At 41.1% G+C, this 15658-nt stretch overlaps 1 protein-coding gene across 6 annotated transcripts in view; it reads left to right on the forward strand.

The window, feature by feature from the left end:
• cacna1c (calcium channel, voltage-dependent, L type, alpha 1C subunit) overlaps positions 1–15658 on the forward strand; it is a 214674-nt gene that overhangs the window by 110731 nt on the left and 88285 nt on the right. The window lies entirely within an intron of this gene.

The raw sequence follows: 15658 nt of genomic DNA on the forward strand, positions 1-15658 counted from the left end.
GCTTCACTGAAACCAAGCCCTGAGAATTCACGGGAGACTCACAAATCACCAACACCGGTTTTTAAAAGGCAAAGTCAACCTTCTCCAAGGAGGCTATTTAAAATGAGATAGAATGAGCTCAGTGTCATTACATGACTTTATTACACTAGCAACATGTTCTTGTGGTTTCTGTCTGTCTGCAAGACGCCGATGTGTTCAGAAAATACAGAAACACTCAGACAAAATAAGATTCACACAATTTCAGTCAATGGAACCGATAGATAAATATTAGTTGAGATTATATACTGCATACCCACAAGTATGTGGACACCCAGACTTTGCACCCACATGTGATAGTTAGCATCTTATTCCAAAACCATGGGTATCAGTATGTTGCAATAACAGCTTCCATTCTTCTTCCATAAGATTTTGGGAACCTGGCTGCAGGGATTTGCTCCCATTTAGCCACAAAAGCATTAGCAAGGTCAGGCTCTGATGTTTGGCGATAAGGCTTGGCTCACAGTTGTTGATCCAATTCATCCCAAACTGAATTATGGAAAGAGGAAAGGCCCTATAGCATTAAAACCATCAAATATAGCCTGAGTACACAGTGGACAAGGGTGTCTATATATTTTTGGCTACATAGTGTTGGATTTACAGGATCTGACTGCTTGCAACACAGAGATGAAATCTGTCTATTTACTCTGAAGTACTCTCCTCTAAAGCGGATTCAATGAGCCAAAACCCGCTAAAAATATGAAAAATATGTATTTTAAAAAAAGTGGCAAGATCATGCGGCTAATCCTGCTAAGCTTTGAACAACGGCCCAGAATGTACTGTGTGTCCCTTCCCATAGGGGGAGAGGGAGAAAGAGAGAGGAGAGTGCATGTGTGTTTGTGTGTGTGCGAGCACACATTTGTGTCCCACAGGTCTTGCTACTCATTGTTAGCCCGAGCCGCTAGCCTGAAACAGACCCCAGCAAATTCTCCGGCCCCAGCGCTCGCTTCTCTGTGTTTGTGTGTCTTTGTAATTGTGGATGTAAATGTGTGAGTGTATTTATTGCCTGTGTGGGTATATATATGCATGTGTGTGTATATGTCCATGCATGTATGTATGTGTGTGTGTGTATTTGTGTGAGTCTCTTTGGCAGATGACACAGTAGGAGCTTTCCAATACACTAATCGCAAATCACTCACACATTTACAACAGGGAGAAGAAGACTTAATGATCTTTACTGTGCGTGTGTGTGTGTCATCAATGACTCATCAATGCAGTAGCACACAGCCCAGTCCTATAGAAAAATAGCACACAGAGAGTAAAGATTAGTGTGTGTCTCTGTGTGTTTTAGTAATTATGTGAACAGTGAGGGATTTACCATATGTTTGCATCCAGGTACGCAGTTTTACGATACACACAACTCTTTACTTACTGATTACTGATTAGTTGATCGGTCAACTTAAGTTTACAATTTAATCAGTGACACTTTGGTCATTTGATTGATTGTTAAAGTCATAAATCAAGCAAAAATACCAAACATTCACTAGTTAGGTTCTCAAATATGAAGATTAACTGCTTTTCCCATTTTTATACTACTGTAAATCAAATATCTGTTTTGAATTGTTGATTACATAAAAGCAAATTTGGGATGTCTTCTTGGGCTCTGGGGAATTGTGATTGTTCAGATGGTATTTTATAGAGTAAATGATTGCTCAATTAAGTCATCAGTCATTAGTTGCATCCCTAGTATAGTGCCCAATGTTTGATGAAAGGTGAATTTCCTCAGGAAGGAGACTGCACCTGTAAAAGGACTGTCAGACTAGGCACTAAAAGAGTTTCCTTCCTGGAAGTAACACCAAGCTTTATGGAGATAAGTCAAGGTGGTGACAGCCAGACTGTTAAAGAAGTAGACTGCATTGGGTGCCCAGACCAGCAGGGAAAACCAGGCTAGGAACCTGAATGAACAGCACTCACTGCTGGCTCCGTAACTGCTGTCAAGTGGCTCTTGAGCAAGGCACTTAACCTCAGCTGCTTCAGGGGAGTTGCTCGGAGGCCAACGATAGAGGACTGTGGTTACGCCGGGCAGCTCCTGCGGGCCTAGTGTGAAACATCATGGCTATAAAGCAGAGGGAGGTTGTTGCACAGGATGTTTTTGCTGTGTTGACAGTCTGCCCAGATACAAGATTTCGGATTCGGTGCCAATGTCAGTATTTTAGGAGCAAACATTTCAAGCAAATCTGCATTCAAAGAGTTAGCTTCGGGCTAAGGAATCTATAAATTCAGCTGTCACAGTCGTCCCATTTTACTGCAGGCTTGCATACGCTAACCCCCCTTTTTCCTCCTCGTTAATCTTCCTCTCCTTCTCTTCATCACCTCCTTTTTCTCTCCCGTTCTTTTAGAGTCGCAATGTTGTTTAAACTAGATAAGTTATTGTGAGAAAGAGCCTGCCGTGTATGAGTGTGCATGTGTGTGTCTGTGAGTGTGTTCGAGTGTGTAGGTATGTTGGAGGATTACATGTAGCCCTATAAAATCCATTTGTTGAATGCTTATTAACCCCAGTGCCCTTTACTGTGCTTTTAGTGTATCAGCTTAGTACCATGAAATCTCCTTTTAGCTCCATGCTTGCCTCCCTCTCTCTCTCTCTCTCTCTGACACACACATACAGTACACACACAAACATGCAGGAGATGGCCACATGATAACAGAGCACTGCTAAAGGGTTTGTGTTAGAAATGGAGGACAGGAAAAAAAGATACTTTTTTGACAAAAGCCACAGCCACAGGTGTTCACTGTTATTCTAAAGCAAAGTACCACACACACACACACACACACACACACACAAACCTCCCTTCTCTTCCATCCTCCACCTCTTTGTACAACCCTTTTTTTCTCCTTTTATCTATAAAGGCTCCTACCTGCCAATTGCCTTTCTCCCCTCTCCTTTCGTCTCCTGCCCCATCAGCCATCTTGGCTCCGGGCGCCAAGCAGGGACCGTGCCCCTTGGGACAAATTCCTGCCAGCTGCAGGGAGGTTGATGAATCAGAGGTTCCATGGCGGCTCCAGCGGGGTCTCCGAGGGGACCAGTGTGGGGGACAGGCTCCATCGAACACCAAGCAAGCAGAACTAATGGGCATGCTCTGGAGGGAAAGAGGGAGGGAGGGAAGGTGTGTACTTACATAGGTGAATATGTTTGGTAGATGGAGTGATAGACACACAGAGGCACAGAAGATGATAGTGATTTGGAAACGCAAAGGAAAGGTAAATATGCAATTATGGGAATGAAAAATTGAATGAGCAAACATAAATGAGAGGAAGGTAGGAAGACAGTCAGAGTGATAAATAAATAGCTGTAGCATAGAATACAGTACAAGGACAGAGAAAGGTATGGAGGGATGAAAAAATACTGCAAGAGCGAAGGATGAAAACAAGATTTATAGGGAAGGTCTTGGATTATGGACCAATAGAGGGTCAGTAAAAGACAGAAAGACAGAGAGAGGTAATGATCTTTGAATGCTGATTACTCTGAGAGCTTGCTAAGTATATCACATGCTAATATTTAAATACAATTAGGCCTAATTACAAATGCTAGCATTCATTTTTAGATGGATACTTATAGCAGATGCAAATATTTATGGGGAAGTTAATGGATATTGCAAATGTTTGATGTCATGCTATAAGAAGCAATCTAATATAATTGTATTATAGCCAATCATAGATCGTTCCGTCCCTTTTTGCTTCCTTTCCTCTCTTACCACCTTCCATACATCCTCTATTCATTCCACCCTTGTTTTACTTTGAATTGTTGTTGTTTTCCCTCTCTTGTCATTGGTTTGTCCTCACATAGGGACACAGACTGAAGGACAGGTGTGTGTGTGTGTGTGCTTCTGAATCTGTCTTATCTGTCCACATTTGCATGTTTGCGTGTGTTTATTCGGCCTATCTGCTTTATATCCGTATGTTTTTGTGTCCAGGCGGGTACAGATTGTCTTCTCTCGGGAGGCATATCTCTGTGTCTGGTCAACCTTGTGACATAACCCTCCAGCAAACCATTAGGACTCTTTGCCTTACAGATGTGCTTCCTATAGAGGGAAGAGGTTGAGGTTGCCATGGTGACTAGCAGTGCTCCAAAGTGTTGGTTGGGAAGAAGGCAAACAAGTAATTGGCTAGGTTTACATGTACACCAGCGATCTTATCATAATATGATTGACACACTGATGCAGGTACAGTGAAACAAACTTTGATTGTGTTATGTTGATAATGCTCATAGTGGGATTAATCTCAACTGTGTCATAATCACATTTTAATCACAGTATTTAAGGGAATTTTTTACTTGACATAATGGTACATGCTCTACTAGCTTCAAAATATCTTAAAGTATAGTTTAATTGCATTCACACACACAAATATAATAACACAGTAGCACCATGACAGGAAGGTTGGGTTTTGAGTGTAAATACCGGTGGAACCTCTGACTTTATATGACTTATTTTAATGTTGATAGACCATCCTCAGCAACTTATCACACACACACATTTGTGCTCATTTCGTATCATGGACGCAAACACAACTACGAGATGAATTGGGGATCATGTAGTGTTGCATCGCATCCACTGCATGCTTTGTCAGTGCAGGAGAAAGGTCTCATTCACTTGTAGACGAAAAATTGTTCTGTTCCTCAAACTAGAATGAGAGTAATCTATAGCAGGCTTAAACTGTTGTATTCTCCTGCTAAATATAATGCTGGGAGGAAAACATTATTGAGGACATTCTTCATATGGCCCGTTTTATGCACAATATGAATTTTTTTGTCAACGTTCTCCATCATAAGAACAGCCCGCTCGCCTGACCGCTCGCCTCTGCTGTCGCCGATAGAGACTGAGACTTTAACAATGGCAACAGAGGGTGGAGGAGAGAGGAAGCAGTATGTAATAATCAGCCAATGGGAGGCTTATCCCAGCAGTCCACAGCAGTGACTCATCATCACTGTGTCAAACTCGAGATCATTTGCTATGTAAGTGCCAACAGCATGAAACCTTCTCAAACCTTGTCAAAATATAAGTGCTACACACTACTACAGCAGAATAAAATAAACATGAAGGTGTAAGAATTTGCTGCTGTTTAATTTCTGCTGTCATGCTGTTTTCTTGTTGACTACACACATTTTCCATTAAAGATGCTTGCGCCAAACACATATAAAGGTGAAATAACTCTTACTCTTCTGGATAATTAAACAAAAGAAACATCTTCTGTGCCAGTAACCCTAAGTAGCACCACAATCAGCCCAAAAGTGCTTAATTTGTTACTCTTTAAATGTAAGAATTATGTTGTTTGTTCAGGGAAAAGGAAAACATCCATACTGTATTTGAAAATTAGAAATACTTCTTCTTGCAGGCAGTAAAGAAAAAGCAGAGAAAAGTCAAGCAGAGGAAACAAAGCGTGATAATGATGGAGGGATGGATTGCAAGAGCTGGTCAACATGCCAGACTCAGCGGGGGTTTACATCACAACACTGGGTGGAAAGTTAATGAGAGGCCAACTCTCACACACATACACACGTACATGCACGCACACACACACACACACACACTGCACACAAGGGGTCCAAAGCTGAGCCAATCTAAATGATTCAATCAAAAACGTTGGCGTGCAAAAACAGCTTTTAACAAGTCACTGGTGCTGACGTATAACACACACACACACACACACATACACGAACGCACAAAAAGCAAATCCAAAGGCATCGCATGCAGAGAAAGTTTGCAAAGAAAGTTATAATGGAGACGGCTAAAACACACACACACACACACACACAAGAAAAAAAAAAAGTGTGTGTGATTTAGAGAGGCAGAATACTGTATGTGAAGAGAGACTGAAAGACACAGTAAGAGAGTGAGTGAGAGAGTGAGAGAGAAGAAGAGTGAGAGAGAAGAAGAGAGAGAAAAGCAGAGCGTGTCCTTGTATCCAGACTATCTGTGTGATATACTGCTGTCTGGCCCAACTGTGTGTGTTTGTATGTGTCTGACGGTCCGATATCCATTATCATTCATGGCTCATCACACACTCTCAGCACCATACTCACAAATACACACACACACACACACGCACATACAGCAGGGACACATTGTGGGGTAAGTGACAGCAAGGGTAAAATGACAGCGAGGAGACGGAAAGAGCTCATGAGAAAACTAGACTAATTTTATTACCCGTCTTTCCCTCCATCCCTCTTTCTCTCTCTCTCTCCCATCTCTCCCTAAGCAGTGCTTTCTTACTTCATTTAGACTCCCGGGCTGCATGCAGCATCATGTGTCACATTAAAGTTAATTGCGGCGACATGAAATGAATCATTATCGCATGTTGAACCTGTGTAGGTGTATCATTGCTCGAGAATTCAAGGATGAGTACTTTTAGTTTTTCTTGTCCTTTCTTTCCTGTCCTTCCTTTTGACTGATATCCACACTTCTACACTTTTGTACGTAATTGAATTAACTGATGATAATATGAACCATACCAGGAGGGTGTTCACTAAAAAGCTGTTGCATCAGGAGCTCAAAATACACTTGGTTTAACACAGTTATAAAATGGTTTTAAAGACAGAGAAAGTGTAATTATTCACTATTACACACCATTACTTTTGTTGCCGCGTTCATTTTTTCCGTTTGTCATCCTCACGTCCAACTTTCCCTGTTTTCTTTCCTTTCTCACTGTGTTCCTTCTATCTCAGTCTCACCAAGCAGTTGTTTTTAAGTAAGAAGAACGCTCTGGAGTGAATGTATAAAAGTGGTTGAGTCTGGTTTGTAGCTTACTATTATGAGCCCTATGCACAGCTCAAGTCCCACCACATGACCGTTACATCCATGCACCACATTATGCCGTAAACACCATCATTAGATCTGTAAATTTAAATTTTTGGGTGGTATTCTGTTGTTTTTAACACCTCCACCACACCCATAGTTTCAACTGTAGTTCTCTGATAGGGACAATTTGTCTATAAACAAATGTGGTTATAAACATGTGTACACATCCCTTTTTTCTGTGGGTGGTCTCAGATAAGACAACAATTGTTTTGTCCCACTTTTGAGCAGGTTTTTGTTTGTTTCCAGTTTGTAGTTTTTTTCCCCCGAGCCCTGTTTCAAAACCAGAGCCAGAAATTTATGAAATAAACACTCCACAAAAAGTGTTTTTATTCTTAAGGGGCCCTCCCTCAGCTTGTTCCCCCCCCCCCCCCCCCCCCCCGAGTATGACACCTCAGGATGCAGCAGAGTGCGTAGAGTAGCAGTCCAAGAGCATTATAAGACAAGTCAGTTCAGAGTTACCTTACTAAGGACTTTTGAATTAAGGTGAGGGTAAAGTGATGATCGTGGTGAAAAGGCTGACACCCGTGCACACACACATACATAGGTATGCGTTATGAAAGGCAAAAAAAGAAAGGTTGGAAATTTTCCAAGCAACTATTGACGTGCACATAAAAAAAAACAAAAAAACAACCAAGTGCTCAGACCCACAGAAACATGCACACACCCAAACACACACAAGCACTTACACACACTGTCCTGCTGTACCACAAGCTGAATCAGTAAAAGTACAGATCAGCTGAACGTTTTTTTTTTTGTTGTTGTTTTTTTTTCACAAAGACCCCAGTCAGCACCAAACTCTGCCCCTGTACCACTACTACAGTCAAAAAAAATCACATCAGAGCCACATCAAACTGATCACCACAGGACGACAGTGTGCCGAAGCTTTCTGCTGGTCCCACTGTTTTAACACAGTTTGATGTGCAGGTCAATACAAAAGCTGTGATGTTCCACATGTTTTCTGAAAGTTTGTAAAGAGACAAAAGTCCTTTTTTTGAAAAGCTTTTTTTAAAAGTTTCAGCAGGTACAGTTTGCGCTACTTTCTGCTCACATCTTTTCTCTCTTTTCTTTTCCTTTCCATTGTTCTACTTTTCCGGTTGTCACTTTACCTTGCTTTCCTGTTTTCCCCCATTTTCACTTCACTTTCTCCAACATATATACACAGTCACACACACACACACACACACACACCACACACATACAAACAGTTTCCCTTAATTATGTCGTATGGACCGGTGAGTGTGGGTGTTGGATTTCTGTGTGGTCTGAGATAGTGAGTTATGTCTGAGATTTTACGAATGTGTCTGTGTGTGTGTGTGTGTGTGTGTGTCTTTCATGTGGTTAATGATGACCATGTCTGTACAGTATGAAACAGGGCCACAAGCCGCATCCATTGTGTTCCCCACTGAGCTGAAAGGGAGAGTGTAGGTGGTGTGTGCGTTTTGTTTCGTCTTTGATCTAAGAAAAACATACAGCGCGCACAAACTGCTCGAAACAGAACATATTGTCCCTCTCGGTCGCCGCAGTGAGTGAAAACTTAGATGCTTCTATATTTTGATTGGTTACAATAGTGAAGAAGGAAGAGAAGAGGTGAGGAAAGATGGCATGTTTGTTATTACAGGACAGTGGAAAGGTAGAAATACTTCAGTCAGAGCACTTACAGTACACCATGGGAGAATGCACCATTTGTTGCAAAAGGAAAATGATTACACTGTTATATTTGTTGCTAAGGTTTCTTTCTTGCAGGAAATACAGACCAGAGCCCAGCAGACACATACAGTATCACTGAGCTGCGGAGTATACATAATGCACAGGGCAAGAAGATGCTATCACAAGTTATGTTTAGTAAGGAATCATAACAGGATGATGCTAGGGGGTGCTGGAGGAATAAATTAGCATAACCAGTCACAGCAGCAGTGGCATGAATGATCAGAGGAGAGTGAGAGAGCGAGCGAGCTTGTCAGATTATATAAACCGAGTCAGCTGATAGCGATCAGCTGATGGCGTGTGTGACTCCAGCGCTCTGCCTGAACTAATGCGATGCTCCGCAGATTCACTCAGCTCTTCCTCTTTTTGCATCCCCCCCCCCCCCCCCCCCATCGCCTCCTCACGTCTTACGGACATATCACGATACTCTTTCGAACTCTCTACCCCTGACTGTGTCCTACATCCATCCATGCTGCATCCTTGTCTGTTTGTGTGTGGGTTTGTGCTGTATTGCTTCACTCATGGGGAGTAAAAGCCCTTATCATAATAGGCAGATTAAGAAACATTTCACCGTTTTATGATTAGAATTTTTGTGATTAGCCAATGTATTTCCTTAGAAGTTTCCTAATAATCCTGCCAAGCTAAAACACTTTTTTTTTTCCATGACATTGCGATATGTTGCTCTGATGAATGAGCCCAATGTGAACACACAATGTCATGATGAATAAGTCTTTGTCATCTGAGCCAAATCCGATCCTGACACGGCCAGTGTTAATGTTGCTATATGACGGCGTTTGGCGTGTCATGTTGTGCTTCTGCTCTTTATTTATGAAAGTAATGTTAGCATTTCCACACGCCGTTCCGTTCTTGAAAGAGTCCTCCACAGCAGAGCCAGCAGTGACAATATATTTACTTTTACACATATGTTTTTTTTTCCTTTTTATGCTGTACATAATACCATATAAATATGACAATATGATATATCACACCCCCAGTTGAAGCCTGAAAGTTATACATGATAGTTAGAAAACAAGCTACTGTAGTGAGAGAGAGAGAGAAAGAAGAATAGACAGTGAAAGAGGGAGCTAAAGAAAGAGGCTGCACACAAAGCCAGATGTTCCTTTCAGCTCGATGAAGAAAGTGGTGGAGGTTGAGTTTCATTGAGTCAGAGAGAAGAAGTGATAGGAAAAAAAAGGAGAATGCAGAGGTTGAAAAGAGACAAGGTGAGGACAGATCCGCTGAGGTTTCAACGGTGAAGGAAGAAAAAGAGAAATGAATTTTGTTCTCATCCGTCCTGATTAATAACCCTGTTAGCCTTTTTAATAGTCCTCCTCAGCTCTTTCCTGTATCTCTACTTTTCTTGTTCTTTCTCTAAAACGTGCTTTAGTCAAATCAAATATGTTAAATACCAACAAAAGATGAGTTGGTAACGTTTCTTCTGTGTGTCCTCCCCTTCTCCTTATTTTAATTACTTTTCTTTTCTATTTCACTTCTTGCTTTCTTGAAGTTAAGTTTGTCTTTTTATAGCTTGTGGGTCGCTGTTTCAACAGTGCTACTATGGTAACAGCAGGGGAGTGGGTGTTAGCAACTAATCTTGTTTGGGTGTCATGGTGGCATTGCTATGGCACCCAGTAGGAGAGGTCCACAAGTTTGTTTTTTTTTCTCTTTAATCATATTTCCTCAATAAACATTCAGGAGGTCAGGGGGTGAGGTTTTAACTCAAATCGAAGTTCATTTAGAGCCATCATGTACTCATATTACCCACAGTTCCTCAATTTCAGCTTAGAAATCGGACTGCTTGAGGATATTGACTCTTAATTGGCATAAAGGAACCAGAGATCTCTAGTTGCCATAGTTCCCTGCTATTTTTATGTTTATAAACTCCTTCAGGAAAACTTTTTTCTAGCATTTGTTTATGCAGTATTAACCTGAAAATAAAGCCATAAAACCTAAGCTGTTATTCTTTACTGATTTTATACAGTCAGATAATGTGCTTTGTAGGAAGCTGATTTGTTTAATGATTAGTATCTTTCCTGCTTGCAAATAACATTTAGTTTATTACAGCAGATGTGAAATAAGCAAGAAAAAGCATACTAAACTAAAGTAATAGTAATAGTAGTCAAAGAAAGCTACAAAAAATATAGAAGTAATGATAAAATAAATAAATAAATATAAGTAAATTATGAAAAAAATCTTAGATATTTAAAGCTGTACTAATCAATATTTCTATGTTAACAATAGATCAAATGTGTAACATGAAAGCAGTCGCTCGTAGTGACAAACAGAGAATTATCACTCAACTCTGCAGTTCCCCTCAGCTTCACAGAGGTTTTTAGCTTCATGGTTTTACAGCTTGCAACATCCCTTTTTTTGAACATAGTGGGACATTTAGTTGCTAAGGAGAAAGGAGTTGGTGGAGACCAAAAACAGAGCATAAAAAAGACTGAATATAAATTTTGAATTTATAATATATTATGTAATGTTGCCCCCAAGAGGCCAGAAAATCAATTAATGCTGCTTTCTGGTTAACAAATTCAAGAGGGACACCTGTTGGAGGCCCATTTGTTTTTACAAAACATATATTACATACTATTGCACATGTATACCACTAATGATAATATACAACAGGTATCCTGATATTTTGAAAAACATTTGAGTAATATCTTTTTCTACAGTCGATATAGTGGAAAACTGTTTTAAAAGTACATATTTTGCTTTTGCAATGTTATTAGACCTAAAACAAAATCTAACAAATCAGAGACATAGTTGAGTTTAGCTTATAAATACACATTTTAGTACACATAATGAGCCTGTAATGAAAGCATGTGTTGTTTACTCTGGGGAATTGTTATTGATTCCAGATGCCATTAGAAATAATGGGCGTATCAGTTACAGTGCTCTTAAAGCTATGGATTCACACCTTAATATCATTCTCTGTCTCCCTCTGATGTCAGTGTTTTCCTATTGTATCTCTGTTTCTCCATTTTCACTGTGTTGTGCTCTGGTCTCGCTCTACTGGACATTAACCAGGGGAGGAATGATGGAGCAATTCTCAACACACAAGCAAACACGCACACACACACACACACACACACACATTCATTCACAGACAGGGCTTTTCCAGCGCTCTGCAGGGAGATAGAGTGGTGTGTTTGGTTCTGATAGGAGCAATACAAGCAATTCAACATGGGGACAGAGCAAGAGAGAGAGAGAGAGTGAGAGAGACTAAGGATTTTCTTTCATTTGTCTTCTACGAGACACTCGCTCCCCCCAAGATTTTGGATATTGAAATCTCAAAAAAACAGCATGACATGGAAGTAATTCTGTTTCACACGTAGTAAATCAATATTTCCTGGTGATTCTAGGGAAAATCAGTGCTGTCGTGTTTCTAATCGTTTACCAATGCCAAAGCTGCTGAAAACAAGTATTAGAGGTACAGTGCAGTAAACTGAAAGCAAATATTGGAGTAAAAACATAATATCTATTGATATGCATATTTTTTTTCCCTTCCAAGCGTGTACATCAGGTTGCATTTCAAAATAAGCAATCGATCCTACTTCTGTTTATAACGTTTTACCTGTTGTTTAAAGCTTCATAGAACTACATTTCCCGCACTTCCATGGCTATCAACTCTGAGGAGACCATATGTCAACACAGTGGGATTCACACACATGCACGTCTATGCACACACACACACACACACACACACACACACACTCACACTCATACAGTGTTTGATCTCAGTAGGTAAAGAGCTGGGGGGCAAAACTCCTCTCAGACACACACAGCACATACCCCACATTGTCACCGTGCTTGTGTGTATATATTTGTCTGTGCTCCCATGTCGCCGTCTTTGCGACTACTGGTTAAAATCATGTTAATGAAATCACTTTAAAACAACGACTTTGTAGTAGAAGTGTCATATTTAAGGTTGTTGTGTGTATTTCTGTTCATGTTTGTTTACCTCAATATCTTGTGTCGTTCTTTGTCCTTGATGTTTTGCTTCCAGCGTCTTTGTGTGCAAGCCTGCATGTGTGTACTGTACATATCATCAAGTAAAATCATGCTGCCCTTTAGCTAAAAAAAAAAACTTTCTGTACTAATGTTGAGGATTTTTTCAGACAGTGTTCCTCATAATCCAGGTCTGATGCAAGAAAAATAATCTGAAATGACACATTTTATAGCCACTAAGGCTTCATGTCCCTGGGAGCTCTGATTGGGAAAAAAAGTCAGTGATTGGTCATTCAGGGCACATTTAGGCTGCTACTGATGTCACTAGCTCAATGACACCGGTGCAGCTTTCTTTCATTATTTGTCTCGGTGATCGCTCTGTTGCTTCAACCCGTCCTTTCATCCCACTCTTTCTGTATCTTTCTGGTATGCAGACAGGATAATTGATTGGGAACACAGAGAACAGAGAAACAGACAGTGAGGGACATGGAGGGCCAGAAGGACAAAAACAAATGGACAAAAAAGGAGAAGGAAGTCCGAGAGAAAGACAGCGAGGAGAGAGGTGGAGATGGACAGAAAAGGGGAAGTAAGGAGAGGGAGAGGAGGAGGTAGTGGATGAAAGAATGTGCTAACAAGCACAGTGTTACGGGAAGAGGGTTGGGATGACGAAGAGAGAGAATGATATCAATTCTGTTCCCTAAAAATAAGTAAATAAGTCATTTTTAGGAGACAGGGTTGTCAAGATTGTGGTGATAACAGCAGAATAACAGTCATAAATGTATGATAGGGCTGCAACAAAAGATTCTCTTATTTTTTAAATTAATTTATAGATTATTTCTTTGATTAATTGATTGCTTAGCCTATAAAAAATCAGAAAATAAGAGCAAGTGCCTACATCAAGTTTCCAGACCCAAGAATGTCATCTTCCAACAAAAACAAAATTTTTGCATTATAGAAGTTGATGCCTAATCGGATTTTAAAGTCACTTTCGCATCACTTGCAATGCAACACACAATGACGTCAAATCCAGAGTGACAGAACAGTGCATCGGAGTGGGTGAGAGTCCATGCTGCTGTTAGCAGAGCAGTATGGAGGGCAACACAGAGAACAACAGTCCGTGCACAGACACTGAAATAATGCTGGCACTTTTTAGGGATGATGGGTCGCCAATTCTCATGCTTCTGCGTTCAGAAAGCTGTGCCAGCGTACACAGTCGCTGACACCTACGTCATTACCACAGCAACCCATGCAGATAGGTTGGTGATGTCTGGACACAAATCCACTTGCAAATAACTGTGTGGACAGTCTGTCTGAAAGACCTGATTTGAGGAACTAATCTGATTTGCCTGCAATCTGAACAAAGCCACAATGGTCATCTCTTTGAGCTGCATCAGTGTCCTGGTGGCTCCTTCTTCTCTCTTGTCTCCATGCTCTGTTCTTTCCTTGTACTCTGTCTCCCCTGCTTCATCTCCTTCCACATAATATCAACTTTTTTTATGTGTTATTGTTTTAGCCAGCGGTCCATGTTGGCCTTCAAGTTCATATCATTGAAACCTATGCTGGCGACAGATGCTGCAACAGCAGAGGGGCTCGTACCCTTGTAGAGAGAGGGATAGAGACTACGCCAGGGCGGGAGTCGGTTTGTCTGATGCGGCACTTCTGGCCAGTTGTTCAGCATTCTGCGTCGGCGCAAACGTTGGCTGAACATTATTAGACGTCACTGTAAATGTGTGCAGGAATTTCCCACATTATAAGTTCTACATTTGCGGGAATCAGTGAATCGATGCACCTGCAATATGCACTGAAACTCAGGCCCTGGTGCTGCACTCTTATTCCTGTGGATGACTGAATAAATGCAGAGGATGTGACGTCACATCAAACTGTAGCTATAATTGGAAGACATTTGTAAACAACTCATGAATATTCAAGTTTTTAATATACTAGTGTGTTCTTGTCATTGTATACCACCTTTCAGTCTCTCACTTCCTTATAAGTCACAACAGCTCGATCAACCCAAGAGGCATATTAGATGACTCACACGCACGCACACACACACACACACACGCGCGCGCTCCGTACCATGAGTCATGCAGTAAGTTACAGAGTATAGTAATCTATCTTGTCCTGTCAGTTTAGCAAGCAGCTACTCTGATCTTGATGCACTACAGTGATCTGTGTGTTTGTGTGTCACTTCACTTTGTCTTCATTTGTACCTCCACCTGTGTGCGTGTGAGTGAGTGTTTATGTGCGAGAGCGCGCGCATATAGATGAATGCATGACTGTCACCGTGTGTACACGTGTGAGTGTGTGTGGGGTGGCCATGCGGCATCTGTCTCCCTGCACGGTGAGGCGGGAGAAGTCGTGATAAGTCAGCACACACACACAGACACACACACACGAATGCTGAACTGAGGAAGTAGCATTTTACACTGGAGAGAGAGGAAAAAAAGAAAGAGAGTGTGTTGTTAGCTGGAGGGATGGAGTGAAAGTAAAGGAAGTAAAGGAACGGTATTTCTCTACCCCTTCACCTTGGGTTTTTCATTTTCCTTCTCTTTATATACAGTATCTTGCGCTCTCCTTCTTGTCTCTCAAGGGTACCAGTTACAGTGCCCTCCCCTCAGACACCAACACACACACACACACACACACACACACACACATACACACACTGGCTGTCTATATGAGATGATTTATGCTCCTGTGTTCTTTTATTTTTAGACCAATTACTCTGTTTCTCTCTCTCTCTCTCCTTCTCCTCTGTCTATATATTTGTTGCTCTGTCTTTCAATTCCCTCTTCTCTCTATTCCGCCATCCCTCTCTAAATATTGTCTCCTGTTTTCTACACCCCTGTCTGTATTTGCAGACTTTTTTAAATGTTTGTTTTACCTGCAATATGGTTTTCTTCCCACAGTCCAAACACATGCAGGTCATGTTGATTTTAACCTGGCTCTCTGGATGTGAGACTGGATTTGTTTGTGCATTAGGCCAATGATTGGACCGGTAAACTATGCAGGGTATTTTGCAGTCTTTCTGCACCGGGATAGGCTCTGTGCCTCATAACACAGAACAAGAAAAGCACACGAAGAAAGTGAATGAATGAATTATTAATTTAGACAAATAAAAGCTTGACGGTAACCCACTTAGTGCCTGTTTGCTCAAAGACAGCAGACAG

Source organism: Thunnus thynnus, chromosome 23 (genome assembly GCF_963924715.1).
Source record: "Thunnus thynnus chromosome 23, fThuThy2.1, whole genome shotgun sequence".
In the NCBI taxonomy this organism is placed as follows: domain Eukaryota; kingdom Metazoa; phylum Chordata; class Actinopteri; order Scombriformes; family Scombridae; genus Thunnus; species Thunnus thynnus.